The sequence below is a fragment of the Netta rufina genome (assembly GCF_964035555.1).
Source record: "Netta rufina genome assembly, chromosome: Z".
NCBI lineage: Eukaryota > Metazoa > Chordata > Aves > Anseriformes > Anatidae > Netta > Netta rufina.
The window spans coordinates 67,424,457-67,441,794 of record NC_140126.1 but is presented as its reverse complement, the minus strand read 5'-3'; positions in this window follow the sequence as shown (position 1 = coordinate 67,441,794).

Sequence of the window (17,338 nt, the reverse complement as noted above, 5' to 3'; positions counted from 1 at the left end):
GTACTGGCTTGATTATTTGTTCCTGTTTGTTTATGTACTTACTTATTGCCATATATTAAAGGTTATGGCGTGCCTTTCCCTCCCTTCTCCTTGTATGGTGATTAAGAATAGGACGCAAAGCCATTTTTAACACAAAGCACTGCTTCACTTTGTGGAGGGTTTGGCAGGTGTTTGCTATGAAGGTTCTGACATTGATACAATTTAGTACATTTATTTTTACATAAATACCATTAAAAGTTTATAAAGAGGCAAAAGGAGCAAGCTCTGTCTCATAAGGAGTGCAGCAAAGTACATTGGCGACATTGAACTATGGTATGTCCAGAAACTAAGTCCCCAGTCTTTCTCTGTCCTCCCTAAAATACAAAGTCTGGCTCCTCATTTCAGGTGCTTTGAGTCTCACCTCATTAAATATGTTATAGACTATGCTTTTGTATGGCATGCAGTACAGGACACCTTCTAGCAGTCTGATCCTGCAATGCAAAGAAGTGCCCTTGGAAAGAAGGAAGTCCATAGCTAGGCCATTTACCCCAGTAGGGCAATAAAAATAACTGTCATTTCAACCTGCCTGGCCTCATACCTTTGCTAAACGAGATATTCAGTTCCTTTGCTCCTTGCTGCTATGTCCAACAAAAACGTGTTAAGGCATGATGCCAGGGAATATCTGCCAGTCTAAAGAAAAAAGGGTTATCTGGGATAATGAACAATACTTGTAGACACACAACATATGGAGGTTGAGAAGAAAAGTGCAGGATCAGATCCATGGAGGTAGTGAAATAATAAATATCTTCAGAAATCTCACTGTACGTGATTTTCCCAAGGTAACAAAGGAAGTTCGTAGCACAGCGAGAACTGAATTTTGATTTCCCAAGTCCTGAATTATCACCCAGCCACTGAATTTTAATAATTTTTAAATGATCCTTACATAGACTAGATCCGAACCACTGACCCAAAAGTGAAAATTTCTTCATCACATTACTCTAGGGTTACCTCATGAATGGTCTCCTGAGTCATCCAGTATCTACAAAGCTATTTAGGAAAAGCAAATTACCTGTGGATATTGCTGTACAATAAAAGCCTTCTCATCTGCACCTACAAAATTACATAGTAAAATCTATGTACTGTAACCTGGCAGGGAGAGGTTTCACTTGACCAATATATTTTCTGCTGCAGATGATACAAGGAAGCTTTCTCAACAGAATAATTCTAACTCTGGCACTGCAGTACTTATCTATGGAAATGAGAGAATCTGTAAAAACACTCTGATCTTGGAGAGTCCAAAGAAAAGCAAAAGCTTCTCTGAAACAAAAAAAAAATAAATAAAAAATAAAAAATAAAATAAAAAGGGGGGGGGGGGGGGAGAGAGAGCAGAGAGCAGAAGAGTATGAAAGAACAAATAAAAAAAAAAAATAAAAAATGTTTAAAAAAAGTTCTTATTTGAGCATTACTGTTCAAAGTAAATTACCCTGACTTATTCATAGCACAGCAAGATTGTAATATTATAAAACACTTGACTGTAATCAAAGGGCAACAGGATTAGCAGTTGTTTGTAATAATTTTATTTTACACTATAATAGTCATGACAAGTCTAGGATGTTTTTTATTCTGAGCATAAAATGAAATCTTATTACATTCTGCTACATGCTGCAAACACAGAAGAATATATTATGGATCTTGAAAAGTGCTAATAAAAATGTTCTTTATACTACAGAACTGATAAAAACAAAATAGGGAATCTAATCCTGTGTAATGAGTACACACAAAATCTCTGTTAACATTGATTGGGGTTTTGCCTGAGTAAAGACAGAAGGTTAGAGTCGCAATTTGCACTTTTCAAGCAGCTGAGAGATCGGTGGTTATAGAAAATATTCACTTTTCACCTAGAAAAGACTAAGACGTAGTTTCTTCTGATGTGGTGACCAAACATCTGCTTAAAGCTCTATGTGCATCCTTTCTGTCTGTCAGCAGGTGAACTGATGAAATAAGACCTGGAATTTTCAGATATCTTGATGAGTGCTTACTTGTCATTATGTTTTTAGGAAATAATTAATCTCTTCCTGGGTTCAGGTACTGCTTCAAACAGTTCAAGGAAGTTCAAAAGCACTATCACCTTGGGAAAATAGTAGAAAACAGATATTCTGCACTATCCTTGCACAGGTTCAGCAGAAGACCTCTGCCTCCATCTTGGGGACTCCTATCTTCAGCTAGGTCACTTCCTTCAACCTGCTGGCCACCCCTCTGTTGATGCAGCCCAGGACACAGTTGGCCTTCTGGGCTGCAGGCACCCATTGCTGGCTCATGTTAAGCCTTTTGTCCACCGGAACCCACAAGTCTTTCTCTGCAGGGCTGCTCTCAATGAGTTTTTCTCCCACTCTGTGCTCATGTCTGGGATTGCCCTGACCCAGGTGCAGCACCTTGCACTTGGACCTGTTGAACCTCATGCAGTTCACATGGGCCCATTTCTCCAGCCTGTCCAGGTCCTTTTGGATGGCGTCTTTGCCTTCTTTGGTATCAACTGCACCACTCAGCTTGGTGTTGTCTGCATACTTGCTGAGGGTGCACTCAATCCCATCGTCTATGTCACTGATGTATTGTAAAGCACCAGTCCCAAGACAGACCCCTGAGGGACACCGCTCGTCACCAGTCTCCTCCTGGACATTGACCACAACTCTCTGGGCGCAGCCATCAAGCTGGTTCCTTATCTACCAGAAGGTCCACCCTTCAAATCTAAATCTTTCCAATTTAGAGATTAGGATGTCATGTGGAACTGTGTCAAAGGCTTTACAGAAGTCAAAGTAGATGACATCAGTCAGTCTTCACTTCTCAACTAATGTAGTCACGCCATCACAGGCCACCAGATTGGTCAAGCATGCTTTGCCCTTGGGGAAGCCACGTTGGCCGTCTCGGATCACCTGCTTGTCTTGCCTTAACATTAACTCCTGGAGGATCTGTTCCATGATCTTGCCAGGCACAGAGGTGAGGCTCACCGGTCTGTAGTTCCCTGGGTCCTCCTTTCTACCCCTTTTAAAAATGGGAGTGATGTTTCCCTTTTTCTAGTCACTAGGGACTTCACCTGACTGCCATGATTTTTCAAAAATGATGGAGAGTGGCTTGGCGACTACATCAGCCAACTCCCTCAGGACCCTTTGATGCATGTCATCAGGGCCCTTGTAGTTGTTAGGTTGCATCAGGAGGTCCCAGATTTGCTCTTTGCTTACAGCAGGAGGGACTCTGCTCCCCAAGCCCCCACCTAGGAGTTGGGGATGTGAGAAGCCTGACCATTAGTGAAGACCAAGGCAACGAAGTTGTTCAGTACCTCTGCCTTCTCCACATCTGTCATAACCAGTTCTCCATCTTCAGTTGTCAGAGACACTACAGTTTCCCTAGATTTTCTTTTGCAGCCAATGTACCTGTTGAACACCTTCTTGTTATTCTTTGCATCCCTCCTCAACTTTAGTTCAGTCAGTGTCTTGGCTTTCCTGATTCCATCCCTGCATATCTAGAGAGCATTTCTGTACTATTCCCAGAGCACATGTCCCCGTTTCCACTGTCTGTGCATTTCCTTCCTTTGTCTAAGTTTGACCAGCAGGTCCTTGTTCAGCCATGGAGTTTTCCTACCTTTCCTGCTTGATTTATTACATATAGAGCTCTTTTTTATTTATTTATTACATAGAGAGCTCTTGCGCTCTAAGAAAAAATCTCCAACAAAAACAAATCTCCAACCAAATGACTTTGACTGCTGTGTTCATGCATTCACACACAAAGACACTATCCAGACTTTGTAAAAGACAGGAAAAAAAGATAGAATGGATTGCATCCCAATTGAGAAGGCGTTCAATCCTCAGTCAAACTGCATGCATCATGGATGAGGCAGACAAGAACAACCAAATTCAGGTAAACATCTCAGAGAAAAAATGGAAAGTGATGAAGCAGAATAATTATGTAAAATAAGTGTTTATTTACTTGAAAATGGATAAAAGCACACTGGCCAGTGAGGTGCCAGAAATGGGTGGTATCAGCACTGAAAGGAAAGCTACAACCCATGGACAGTAAAATTGATGAAACTGAGGCTCCATGGTAGATCTATCATGTTTACTAAAGGACTTAATTTATCTATCTTCAGATCACATAATTATAGCATCGAGGTAGAAGGCACCAATCCTTCCTTCTACAATAAACATTAAAAAACTATCAATAGGGACTTTTTGGCCTTAAGAGGAACAGAATCTTATTAGCATGTGACAAAAACAAATGATGATGCATTTGCCCAGAGTCTCAAAGAAGTACTGAAATGCACAAAAATAGACCTGGTCCGTTAAAATTAACAACACATAACACCATTCCCTTACTGTAAGGAAACTTTACATTAACTAACGAACATTTAATTAATTAATTTTATATTAATTGTATTTATAATATTAGTTAATTTATTAATTAATAAAAAGCAAATTTGGTTTGTTACACCTAGCAAGAAAAACAGGCAACTAACTCAGTGGGGGAGAAAAGTGAACTCTTTCCTCTGAACAGACACAACAGGAGCAAAATTAAGAGCACAATGAAGTTTTCCAGTATCTACAGCAAACAAGCCTGGGACAAGGTATCCAGTACAGGATGAGATACTCCAAGATCAGCACACAATAATGCAAGAATGAGTGTAGTTACAGATATCTGACAGCAAAAATGCTGGTGCCTCACAAGAGATCAGTGGTTTATATTTTAAGGATCTGGACTTCTGTTTTAGGTTCATTGCATCCCCTATAGAGGATTTAAAGAAAAACAGATTTGTGGATTATGTTATGATGTCCATAAATACTTTTTTTCTTCTAGCATTCTTTATACTAATTTCTTTAATTTTAGAAGATTTTTGAAATATGAAAAAGACTGACTACAGTGCAGGAAAATATCAAGAACAGGTGCATTACCAAAACTAATTCCAATAGCACACAAGTAGTATTTTTGCACTTTTTCCACCTGCTGTAGTTAAAGTAGTGACAGCAGTCACAAAGGTACAAATTAGCAGGTGAAGTCCATAAAAGAACACTTCAGTTTGTCTAGAAGTTGTCATAGTGCACAAAACCTCTAAGGATTAAAATCCAGTCTGATGGATGAAAATTTTGTCAATACCACAGGTTATCTGGGAAGGAGAACTGGTTAGGTAAGAAACTTTTTTTTTTTCACTAAAATAAACAGGTTTTTTTAGTTAGCAACAACCAAAATTACATTATGCAGCAAATATATATTGTTGATCACTACCACCAACACTTTTCAGTGTTCAGGTATGGAATAAAGGTTAAATTCCTTATATTTTGAGTTGTAGTTTTGTTGCCAAATGTAAATTATTTAACTATTAAACCTGTCATTATTCTTCCACTGTTCTGGTCTGATTAGTTCTTATAATATTAAACAGCAATTCATTTTATCCCTCCACATCACAAATCCAGCTGAAGGAGATAAGTGGCTGATAAAAGATCTCCGAGAACAGTTATAAATGATTCACTTTACAAGAATAATAAAGCAGCTATGCAGAGCTAAGTAAACCCTCCATACATTGCATATAACTAATTTAGTTAGAAACCTTCAGCAAATTACATTCAATAATCTTCACTGTCAACCTGCTGTCCCCCAAACTTTTAAGCAGAAACTTAACTCTGAAATGCAAATGTCTAATTAGTTTTTAATAGTGGGGTTTATTTTTACTAAACTTGGTCATCTGTCTCTATTATTTTCTCAAATTTGTATAGTTAACAAGTAATTGCCATTTCAGGAGATCTCTTTCTCTTTCTTTCTGCTTTGCATTTATGCAAACTTCAGTAGAATTGATGTTCCTCTATTGTAAGCTGAGCCCTATGCCATGCTGATGTCCTCCCAGAGCCAGCACTCTCCTTCTCTAGAGGGACCCACTACAGGGACACTTTTTAGGGACTCACTGTAGGGATCCACCAACAGTCTTTTTCTCTTGGGACAGATGTGGAAAGCTTGAGGGCTGAGGTGTGAGGGAAGAAGCAGGTACTAAGCCGAATCTACAGGACATCATTTACATACATATGTAAGTGAAAGTCAATGTATCATGCTTTGTTTTGATGTAAATAACTGATTGCAAGGAATAGGAACCATTGACGTAAGAATTTAGACATTTTACGGCTCTTAGATCTCAGTTGTGATGCACATTCTGTCCTGGAGGGGAAAAAAAAACAGCAACACACAACTTTGGTAATTGAACAGTAACAGTCTCTGTGTTAGGTTCTTATGCTGTGCTGAAAATAGGGCTCACATTTAACAATAATATTAGAAACACTTCTCCATACTATATGTATTATGCCTCCTTTGTGTATATAAGGAATGTGATACATCTGAAAAGTTCAGGAAAAAACAAAACAAAACAAAAAAAAAAGTTTCTTTTTCCCTAGGCCAGAAAATAAATGAAAACATTCTAAGTAATTTATTTCTTCCATTAAATTTGGTCTAAATAGTAAAAATATCACAGCATTAATTACTGAATTGTTTTCTAACATATCAGGCAGGTGATATCTTGGCCTGTGTCCGAGTAATTACATTTAGAAGATTTGATTTTTAATGATGCAAACATTATGCATGGTACATGGCACTTCACCTCCTAAACCTAGAGTCTGAGATTAGAGAGCCACGAAGTTTTCTCTCATCTCTCCATTGCCTTCTTGTTCTGCGACTGTCAGAGTGGATTTGTCTAAAACCTGATGTCATGCTAAACAATATATAGGGGTGGCTAGCCTGGGGAGGGGGGGGGGGAAGGACTGCTCAGGGTTAGGCTGGGCATCAGTCAGTGGGTGGTGAGCAATTGTACTGTACATCACTTGTTTGTACACATTATTAGTAGTAGTGCTATTATCATTATTATTATTATTGTTATTATTATTCTCCTGTCTTAATGAACTGTCTATTTCAACTCACAGGCTTCACTTTCCCATTTCTCTCCCCCATCCCAGAGAGGGAGTGGGGAGGGTGAGCGAACGGCTGTGTGGTGTTTAGCTGCCAGCCAGGTAAACCCACAACAGTCTTTTTGGTTTACTAAACCTAGGCTTTAGTAGCCTGGGCAGGCTACTAGAAGAGCTCTCCATGCCATGTGATTACTCAGATGCTCCTGGGGTAATTTGGAGGACCGTGATTCAGTTATTTTGGATAAGCAAAATCCTCCAGCAGCCCTTTCCACCTGCTTCTGACAACTAGAAGAAAGGCCTTACAGTCTTTAAAACACCACAGCAACCAGGATAGACAGGTAGACTCAGACAGTTGCATATTGTTACAGGGGAAATGTAGGAGATGGACAGGCTATGTCCCACCAAAGCTCTTGTTCTGCCCACAATAGTCTTGTTCTGCCATCAGATGTAGCTATTGCTGTGGTCACAGGAGCTGACCCAATTAAGAGAGCAAAGGATTTGCAGAGAGTGCATGGAATACAAAGCACTGGACTCCGCTGTCTCTGTCCTTAAGGGAATGTTATTACAGTGTCACAAGCAGCACCTGTTTTGGCTTAGTCCCTCAATACACAATTGGAATCTGTTGAAAGGAAAAGAAAAGTAACCATTAATAGGGAAATGCATCATAATTAGTAATTGCTTGCCATGTGAGTAATTTAGATACCAAGTTGGAGCCATGAAAAATCTGTAGTAGAGTGATGATCTGACAGAGTTTAGCATAGGAATAGGTCACATGCTTGTTTTTTCCATTAGGAAGGAAGAATTACTACCCCATTTGTTCTGAACATGCACCGAATATAAGATCACCTTCCTTTCAAACCAAGCTCGGTTAAGAGATGAACAAGATTTATCTTCCACTATGTAAAAGTGATCCTCAGCACAGTAGCCAGTTGCCACAGGGATGGCACAGAAAAGAAACTGTATGCAAAAATGAGTTGCAGGCCTGCGTCCAGTTGCATTAGCAAGATGTCCTTCTCAGAACCAGGTGTGTTTGGCACTTGCTGTCAATCTCACTGGACAAGTTGACAAGGCCAGCGAGGGTGAGTAACTGCACCACTCCCAGCAGCAATCCCTTCAGGTCTAAACAGAGCTTGTCCCACACTGACCGCTGACCTTGTGTTGTGGTTCAATCAGCAACTTCAGCTTCAAATCGTGTCAATTCAGCAGTGTCCCCAGTAACAGCACATGCTGGCCAGGGGAGATTTATCATGCTTGATTTCAAGAAGTCAAACCCCTCTCATGTCTTAAAGGCAGCCAAGTCCATAGGCAAGTCCCCAAACAGGGGCTAAGGAAGGGACAGACCCTTCCCATCTCCTTGGGTGACAGAGCAACCATGTCTGTTCCCCAGCATCTCTTCCATAGGACCTGCAGAGGCAGAACCGAAAGGTAGTTTTGAGATGCCTCATTCTTAAACAGAACAAATTAAATCACCTCTCAAGTGGTCATTTCTGGAGCCCTACACTGTGTTGAGTGACAGGCCCTCCTTGCCCTATAGTCATAATTATTAACCTTTAGGATCACGTACTCAAAAAGGAATTTTTGACTGATAATATTGTTTGTAAAGAATGGGTGGGTGATGAAGCTGGATTTGCTGCTCTGAATACTGGTTGCTCAAGAAGAAAATTGGAAGTTCACTCTTAGTACTGCTTATGAGAAACTGACTTAAAGGATATTTTTACAAAGAAGTTCTGTAATTTCTAGATTCCAGAACTGGTAGCACATTTAAGCAGCCCTACTACCAGAGGATTGTTTCCCAGCTCCAACACTTTCAGCTTTCTCAAACTGCACTCCAAAAACAAAGATAGGAGGCAAATTCAATCCAAATTCAAGGCCACTATAATAGCAAAAGAAGCTGGCTTTTAAACACTTATCTTATACAAGGATGTCTGAGAAGACATTTGTTGTCCTTATAGTCATATAGTGGTGAATGGATTGAAGAATAAACTTTCGCTCTTTGCCCTTTCAATCACTTCTCTTTTAATGCAACAATCATCATAAACACAGAGAACATTTTATGGGGGTTCCTGATATATGACATTTAATATCCCACAAACATGTTATCACAAAGGAGTTTATGGAGCAATGCATTATGTTCCTGAACTGCACTGACTTGCAAGTACACATACCAGCCCTGTTGTGAAAAGAGCAAGGCTATCATGAATTTTTGTACTACTGGCATTTAATCTGCAGTGATTTACTGAGTGAAGGCATATTTGTCAGGACACTGAGCCCACGCTCTGTTCCTTTGTTGAGTTGTCTCATGGGACCTTTCAAATCCTTTGCTCGCACATATCAATAAGAAAGGAGCAAGAAGATTAAACATCTGTCTTTACGCTTTCTCCTCTCAGGTATTCAGTTGTTTCGAAAAAGGACAAGAAAAAAAGTCTCATACAGTAGATATCTTGCAAATGAAAGGTAAGATAATGGAATTCATATGTCAGAAGAGAACAACAACGACAAAAAAAAAAAAAAAAAAAAAAAAAAAAAAAAAAACAACTGCTAAATATCCCTAGATGGCATTGAATTAATTTGGTAGCAAAGATCCTCAGTGCTTTGCAGAAATTGGATCTTCATTAGTGTCACACTAAAGCAGCACCACATAGAAACAAGATTATTTTTGCTTTATTGTTATTATTATTTTATTTTTTCCCACTGAAAAGGATGAACCAGACAAAGTATGACCCTTTATGGAACATTATGCCTCAATTTCTTTCTACCATGATCTTTGGTGATGTAATTCAACCTTAGGCTATGATTTTGCAGCTAGCCTTTATCTTTGCATACACACATAGACACAAAAGAGAAAAAGATTCCTAACAACCTCCCAGAGATAAAGAACATTAAGGAACATTAACTTTATGAATTTTGCACTACAGAACAGGCACTGTAAGAATAGCCCCACCCACCTGCCTACATTTCCTGCAAATACTCTTTACCAGACTAGTACTCATTCCCCGAAGTTAACTTGCATGATATTGACCGCTTGTAGAGGGATACTGAAAGAAGGGTGGATAGGAGTCATGTAAAGAAGTTCAGATACACTGACAAGACTTCCTACATTGATTTGAGGTCTCAAGGATTAGGCTTGGGTTGCTAGGCTAACTTTATAGATCTAACAGTAAAATTATTAGCTAAACTCACTGAAGTTCAACAGCAACTGGCAATGTAAGTTGATAGAGGAAAGTTAACTTTAATTTCATATTTAGACACAAATCTAACAACAGAGCTACAACCAGATCCCTTGGTTGCAAGGAACAAATTCCAAGTACCAGATGGAAATAAAGCTCAGTGTCCCAGGGGGATTTCTATATCCCCAGTTAATGCCCATATTTTTTGACCTGGGCCCGCCTCTGTTGATGAATAGCCAATATGGTGAAGATGTGAAGTGGAGAAGTGCTAAATTTGACCTTTTATGATAATGACTTCTGGTGATAAGAACCCTGCTTCTCTTCTCTGATTATTTCCAAAGGAAATGAACAGGTTCAAAGCCTTACATTATTGAACTTTAATTAGGAGACTAGTTTGCATACATTTTAAATGTTAATCACTGTTCGGTGAGCTGGTGAACTTTGATGGGTCACAACAAGCTCACCACTGGAATAGTTTGTAGCTCTCACTGCCTATTGGCACTGATGCCAGAAGACAAATAGAATAGGATATGTGTGGACAGCATAGAATCCTCTTCAGAAATATGGGATCTTTACAGAGGTAGAGGTATGAAGCAGATTTGAATTGAACTGATTTGAAAATGACTTCTTTCTGAACTGTGCTCTGGTGTCTAGGTTTCTTCATAGGCATTATCTGCTGGCTATAATTTCAGACACTGGTTTTAAAATGGTAAGTTGCAGCAGATAAACAGCACAGAAAATATATTTGCTATGTTATGCATATAATGAGTAGCAATACAGGTTATGCAACTCAAATTATGGAGTAAAAACTGAAGAAAATCTGTATGAGAACAATAATTTATAGACAGCTTCCATTGTTCTCACCTGTTTTTATTTTTAAAAAGCAAAATAGCATTTCAAGGGATATGTTTCTACATTCTAATTCAGCCAGGCTGATGAGGAAGGACAAACACTTGAAAAGTGCTGTTACACAAAGTGCTTGAAGATAGAAATTATTTCCTTAAAGTGTTTAATCATGCTTTCCAAAACCACTTCCTCTGGTGACCTAATCACATAAATCATAGTAAAAGGTTAAAGACGAAGTTCAATTGCACCAAATTATGTGTGATGGTTTCTCTGAAATGGATTACTTTCTATTAAAGAGTGAACTCATTCCAAATAACCATGTTCTTTCTATGGCCTCTGGACTGAAAGTTCATACTTTGTCACACACCTGTATGGGTTGACTTTTTACCTCCTCAAAACTATGCTATCTGGGAAAATAACAACCACTCACACACCAACTTTGTTCTAGAAAGGAATTGCTTTAGTCCATTGCATTGCCTTAGTCCATGCAATGAAAATGTTAAGTGAGACTGATTTCTCCAGAATTTTCTTTAAACTCCACAAGTTTGACAGCAAGGGAAAACAAAGCATAGAGAGAAAACAAGAGAACATGGAGATGAGAAATGTTCCACCCCTAGACCAGAGTATTATTTTCCTCCACTCATCCCCCAGAGACGTTTTCTTTGTAAACTTGTTACTCTGATGTATTATTTGGGTGGCATCATAGTTTTTACTGGGTTCAAGTTTGAAAAGCCAAGGCCACCATGTTTCCAAGAACTGGTGAAAGCCACCAAATTGTGCTGGCTGTATGGGGTACTGAAGAAATGCCAGTCCAACTGCCCTCTCTGAAAACTAATGAATTGCTCTGTCTTGGGATTAAACATGGAAAAGAAAGATGTCAATCACTTTGATGTTGCCAACACAGTAAAAAACAAATGGCACAGTAAGGCAGAGCTGTCAAAGGAGTAACACTGCCCCTACGTTTAATGGCAGCAGCAACACAAGCTTGAAGAGTCTTTCATTGAAAACATCTTAAAAGATACTGGGTATGAGCCAAAGGTTTTGGCCACTGCAGATGAGGTGGCAGGCACTCAAAACTGTGGCAGAACTTGCGTAACGCAGTGGCAGAAATATATCACATAGATGCATCTTCTATAAGAACATCCCTAAGAATGACTTTATAATCTTACTATTCAAAATATAATCTCTTGATTACAGGTCCATTCAGTCCAAGAACACTTGATAGGATTCATATCCCTGAAAAAATCTCTAAGTTCAGATTCTCCTCTCATCAGCTAATCAGCAGTTTATCAGTTCAGATAAAGGTGTACACTTTAAAGAAGGGTAGCCTTTATATGTACTCATTAAAGAAGTCCATATACCTTAATGTACACTTTGAACAACCAAGGCCAGTTTAAAACATTAAGTAATACTTTTTGACAGCAGATTTCCCTGAATTTCTACACCATGCATTACTTCACCAAATGACCCTACTCCAATCTTTCTGAAAAATCAGAATCAGATAGTTGCAAAATACAGGAAAAGAAATACTCAAAGATTAACAAAATTGTCAGGCCCAATCTTAGCTGAAATTTTCACCATCCAAACAACACAGAGGAGCTCCAGTACATGTGAAAATCAAGCCAACACACTGGCAGGCAACCAGATCTCTGCTGGTAGCCTCCTAATTACAAAGTAGTTTCAGTAGAACACTGTAATTATTAACAGTTAATTAGGACTTTATAATGTAGCTTTGATAGCACTACTTGAACTTAATTATGAAAGAGGTAATAGGCTTGTTCCCACAATAAAGAAAGTAAATACATCATTACAGGGGAAATCATATTAAGAAATAAAATAAATCTAATTGTCATTCAGATGGTAAAATTAATACCAAAGGTAACAAAGGTCATACCAGATTAATAATACTTTTAAAAGTTATCACATCTAATACAATACTTGAACTGAAAAGGTGGTCACAAAATATGACTCTCTTCCAGTTCTGCAGCTCTGACCATGGTTTTGCTAATTCCTCAGAGGAAGCTATGGAGGTTGAGTTGAATTGTTCAAGACAACCATGGCTACTCAACATTTCATAGAAGCCTAAGCACTTTATGGTGACATACTTATTTGGACCTGTTTTTTCCCATGCAGAGGAAGAAATGCTGGCAGTATGACAGGCAGATGCATAATTCTACATTCCTGCATTACTTCTACTTTTGTTTGGAGATGTATGGGAAGAAAACAACAACAACAATAACTATTACTACTACTCAGCTCCAAAGCAGGCAGAGCAATGATTTGAATCAGGTCTTCAACACAGTTCTTAGCCTTGAGCTGGCAGGTTCAGGTGCTGGAAAACAGACATTTTGATAAAATTCTATGCATTCAAAAGCTTTTAAGTCCTGTGTTTTGATTAATGCAGAAAGAAAACAAATGTAAAAATGCCTGGAATAAACTTTTGCTGATGACCACTGTCATCATTTTGAATATCTCTTATCTGCCCTAAGAGCTAATTAATTTAACAGCCTTTTTAATCTAGCAAAAAGTAAAAGTCAAGATTTAATTCATCTTTGATGCACATCAACCATGTCAAAGAAATGCTGGTGTAAGCATGCCTGTGAGTGGCATGGCAAATACGCCTTTGCCTTCTGTTGTCAATGGCTTCCAGTGTAACTTCAACAGGCAGAGTTAATGAATTACCAGTCCCATTTTCCTTTGATTATTAACAGTTAATTAACAGTTAATCTCTCTTTTCTTTGAGATCTCTCAAAGAGGTATTTTTGGTGTCATTTTCATGTTGTGTTACTTAAACACATGCACGTCTTTTACAAGACGAAGAAGTCAACATTCATTGTAAGCAGATCTGCTGTTGTGGCTGGCAGGGCAGCTATTGTTGCATATTATGCTAGCTGTCTATAAACAGACCAACCTTCTAACATGCACTTTTATACCTTCAGTGATCCACACCATTTTCCAAGATGGTTCCTGACTATAACAAGCACTTCCGACATAAGTTCTACATGGATCTGTTTTATTTATTAAAGTATTACACTGAGTGTCAAGAGACATACTCAAGCATAAGAATGCACATGGAAACTGGTGGTAGCATTGCTACAAAGCTTATTTCTGGAGATGAGGTTCCTAGAGCACTAGAAAAACTGAACACCTAAGCCATGTTTCCTTGTTGGTTATGCCTTGTGACATGAATTTGACCTACCTGGAAGAAGCCAACATGTCATTCGAACAAGTATCTGCAAAAGTGGGTAGCCAAGAGCTCATGACCAAGTAAAGTAGATGCTCCATAAGAAGTTACAAGTAAAATTTATGTCCATCAATACCCCAGCATTGGTCCCTAATTAAAAGATGTCCTCACAAATACTTCAGCTAGATTGCATACACTTAAAAAACAAAGAACTTTTTCTATGCCCATTTGAGGAAATGTATAACAAACTTCAGTGAGGAAGGGTAACTTGAATACAGGCTTCATATGTATTCATATTTCTTCCAACATGTGTGTACATAGTAACCAAATCAAACCACTGTACCCTCTTTTCAGGTTGGCTGAGAAGGTAGCAGAATACCAAATTCAATTTTGGCTTAACACATGGAAAAAAAGTGGGCAACATTTGTTCAGAGAGCACTCTTGTCTCATTGTTGGCATTAAAATTAAACATAGTGACAACATTAATCAAGGTATGACAGTGAATGTTTCTAGTCCTTCTTGCCAAGAGGACCTCAACTATTGAGTTTCAGGCCTCTGCAACGGAATAAGGAAGGTATGTCATTGACAGATGTACCAAATCCTAGACATACATGTACTAAAACAGTATGACACTGTGATCACCCAGTGAGCACTGGATTTCTCAACTAAACTTAGAAATTCTAAAGTTAAGTTCAAATCTGGAATTTCACATTTTCACAGCCATTCAGGTGCAGCTGAGCAGATTCGAGATCGCCTTCCAGAGAGAGACCTTTTCCTTCCTGGATGATAACACAGCTTTATTTAGTGGCAGTATGACAGTGAAGAACCTTGAATAATAGGTCACTGATCCGATTGACAACTAATTCTGTAAAACAAGAAATAATACAGAAAGCTTTAAATATTGCATTTGATTCAACACTAGCTACCTTCACATAAGGGTTATGGTCCTGAATTTGCCCTGCATTTCAAGTAGAAAAAATGAAAATATCAGTGCATACTGAGCAGCTAGGCTTTCCTATTGATGTTGTACATCTGATATGTTCACACAGACTATGCAGAGAAATCTGCATTCACGTTTCTTTTTGCAAACAAATTATGTGCTCGTTATGTTCCAGTATTGTTAGGCCCTGAAAACACTCTTCTTAAGGTAATGCAGAAAGCCTTGCCAAGAACACCATGTCAGCCTAATGAAGTGACATTGCTTTCAAACAGGTGTTTGTTCCTGTTAGTTGGCTGTGAATGTAATCACAGAGACTGCAAGAGACTGCAACTTCTGGTCAGGGTGGTTGCCAACAGCTTGCAGTCAGCATGACAAACAGGCACACTCTCGGTTTTGAAACAGGTCTTGAACAAGCTGATGGGACCAGCACTGGCCTTCCACACAGTGTAAGCTCCCGTGATTACCACCAAGAATCAACTCATTGCATTCACAGCCTCCCTTCACAACCAAAAGCTTCTGAGTTTCCAGAACATTAAAGGAGACAACCTGAAAATGTGGCTAAACATTCTTTCCGAACAGCCTCAGGTCGCTCTACAGTTAATCCAAAGTGAGGCAAGCAGACAACAACAAGCATAATATGCAGTCTGCACACTTCTCTTAAGGCAATTATAATGCCAAGAAGGCACAAAACAAATGAAAGGATCTCATGAAAGAGGACTCGGAGATTAATGGACAGTGAATAGCTATCTACACTCTGTGCTACGTTATACTGGCCTTTTTGTGTTTTCAGTATAGGTTTCCTGCAGGTGTGGCTCAGGCAATAGTTTAAAGACAAGGGAAGTTAAACTTTCTGTTCCTGCTGCTGGAAACCTTTTCACTGCAATTTCTTTTACTCCAGTGACACATAAGTAAGCCTCTCTGAGTATTTGGAAAGTACTTCACAGCCTCACAAGATCCACAGGAACAGCTCAAGGGTGCAGAATTCACAAGAGTTCAGGCTGAAGGACACACACATATCCTAGTCATGCAAAAGGAGAATGTGATTGCTCCATGTGTACACATCTATTCCTATATCATCAGGTCCTTCATTCTCACCTCCTAGTACAAATACAGCTTTAAGACCTTCCAATGACTTCCTATCCATGAGGAGCAGGACAGTTGGCTCAAAGTGGTTCACGTTCCCTTCGAACTGAAAGGAAAAAGAGGTTTGTCCTTTGCTCATCTCTTTGTTAATTTCCTGTTTATCACTTTGGTCTGGAGGGGTGTTTCTTTACCAGCACTGGCAGCAGGACGTCTTTTTGGGTTATTTGGTGATTGCTTTGTTGCCACTTTGGTGGAGGGATGGACAGTACAAGTGTTTTGCATGTCTGGTGGAGTGCCCAGAAATGGCCACAGAATGCATAAAGATTTTCTCTAAAAAAAAAATTTCTCTACATGCAATATTATGCCTTAGCCTACTGCTGCTCCCTGCACATAACTGTATTTCCACAGAAGGGACAAGGTGCTCTGGGTGATTTGACCAAAAAATGTGAATCTTAAAGGGACTGACATGCACTGAAACTGATCTATAAGTCATATATATGCATATTTAGGAAGTGCAGTGTTAGGAATATATTAAGCTTATTGATTTCAAATTGGCTATCTGGAACTAACCTTTACACTTTCTGTACAAAATTGTGATACACTAAAAATCTAAAAAAACAAAGTCTACAGAAGTAGTATACAAAATATGGTGCAACAGAGAAGGGATTTCTTGGGAGAACTGTTTGTGGTAAGAACTCCTTAAGGAGGCTTATAATATAACACTCCCAATGTTCTCTCACTCCCACTTTTCTAACCCACTGAAGATTTTTGTACTCCATCCTTTCTGCTGTTGCCTTATCTTATGCTTATCTGGCAAACCCTTCACCACAGAATTTCTTTGTTTTTTAGTTCTGAGTCAGTACAACACCTAACACAATGAACACTGTAGTTGACTATGCTGGCAAGACAGTAGTAGTTGTAACACAAACAGTGATGATTTGTTATTAGTTCTAATACATGCTCAGCCTCAAAACAAAGTCCATACCTCAGTGATACTCTGGTTCTCTGCAAGTAGCAAAAATCTAGACTGAACTTAAAAACACTGGACCCTTTTGTATCACCTCAGGATCTAGCTCAGGAGATCATAGAATCATTTAGGTCAGAAAATACCTTAAAGATCATCAAGTCCAACCAACAACCTGACCTACCCTGTCCCATCACTAAATCCTTAGTGTCGCGTCCATATGTCCCTTGAATACCTCCAGGA